This window comes from Propithecus coquereli, unplaced genomic scaffold, assembly GCF_000956105.1.
Source record: "Propithecus coquereli isolate 6110/MARCELLA unplaced genomic scaffold, Pcoq_1.0 Scaffold594, whole genome shotgun sequence".
NCBI classification, from domain to species: Eukaryota; Metazoa; Chordata; class Mammalia; order Primates; family Indriidae; genus Propithecus; species Propithecus coquereli.
Window position 1 is genome coordinate 249,780 of NW_012151885.1, and position 2,002 is coordinate 251,781.

The window sequence follows — 2,002 nt, forward strand, 5'->3', positions numbered from 1 at the left end:
GAAGACCATGTCCCTGAGACTTTCGAAATAAAAGGAAAACACAGGAGAAACCTGCCCTGGACTGAAAGTCCCCTCATATTTACCCAGAAGCAGTTGTGTAGGTCTTCTAGAAACACTAAATACTGTTACAAAACTCAGGCCCACTATAGCCAGTTTCGCAAGAAATGGAACCATACTACACACATCCTGCCAAGGCTACATTATGTGGCAAAATTCCATGATGGTGGCTTGGCTATTTATTGAAGAATGGTAAGAAAATCACATAAGAAGCACAACAACTAGTATTTCTGAATGGAGGTGGGGCAGCTATGGCTGTACAATTAATAAGCAGTTCTCAATTCAAAACCCATATTTTCTTTGACTAATTTCCTAAGGTTCTAGGATTCCTGGTTTATTGATATCTGATGAATTGTTCTTCCACGGGTGCCTTATAAATGAAGATCTAAATAACTTGTGAAGCACCCTTCCTCGCGATTATCTGGGACTATTGGAAAGATTATTATTTTGATTCAGCACATCATTAGTGAATACGTGCCACATGACTGCCATTGTGTTGACAGCTGGAAAACCCATTTAATAAGCACAGTCTGTTTTAAAGAAGCTTTCGAAGTAGATGAACAGTTTATAATTAGTCGTAATAATCTCCCTGCAATTTTATGCAGAATATTGCCCATGAATGTTCCAACAGTATCCATGGTGCTGAAAACACGAAAAAAGCACAGATCTGAGCACTACTCCTGGCCTCAATCTAGATGTTCTACCTACCTCTTTTTCACATGATGATATTTCTCTAGACGCATAGGATTCCTTAGCCTTGTAACAACATTCTCTCCAAAACACACAAGAGTACGTGCGCACACACACACACACACACACACACACACACACAGACATACACAGAGACATACACAGAGACATCCATGGAAACAGCTCATCATGCTCAGTCTGAAAATATAACTTTATACTTAACAGGTATGAAGTAGAGACAGAAAGAGACAGAAAGAACTTGGGTGAATAAAGAAAGTACAAATAGGAAAGATTCTCTAGATTCAAGAGAATATAATGATAGTCAATACATCACTGAGACCAAATAAACAAGTGAACGAAGAAAATGTGATTCCTCCTTCCCCTCATTTTATCATTTCATACACTCCTTTTCTCCTGATTGGGATAGGGGCTAGGCCCCCATAGACCCCAGTGTGTTGGGCTGAGGTCCCAGATTTTCTCCCAGTGAGTACCGCTGACAACTACCCATGTCATTCCTGAGAGTAGTTCTTCAAACAAATACACACCCAAACACACCCACTCACCACATACATGTGTATGTGAGTGTTTCAAGGTCTATTGTTAGGATCTAATAAAAGGTTGTAAACTTCTACCCAGAAAAGTGAATGGGAACACTCATATATATTTCTGAGCATTCACAATTATTACTATGTCGATCTAAGCATCCCAGATTAGAAACCCCAAATCTAAGACAGTTCCTTGAATACACTTACTATAATGAAGGAAAAAAAAATCTATGCTGTAGTGTTTCCCACCTCAGCTGGGCTCTTCACCTCTAGGCAGTTCTGTGGAAACATCCTTATATGCTTTCGTTGACTGCATCTAATGTCAGAAGGGAAAGGAGCCATTCCATATTTCTCTTTCTGACACTTGCCCACCCAAACGCTTGTTGCTGGAACAGGGACCTGTTCCTGCCCTGCTAGAGGACTCAGTGCAGTCGACTCCCTCACATAGCCTCCCCAGGGGGCCCTGTTTGAAAACTCATGTGTGTGGAAATCACCTCCCCAAGGTTCCACCTTTCCGGATTCTCAGGAGACCCTTTAATTTCCCCTCGCTCTCTCCTCTGTGTGGGGAGAGCTGGGGCACTCCACTGATTTCCTCAGGACTTTCAAGTGTTTCCCCAAGGATGGCTGAGGAAAACTGGAGACTCAAGTGCCAGCTCATGCAGGGATGCCAGGGCTTGCTTATGTGAGCTTGGGATGCTGAGCATCAGCTT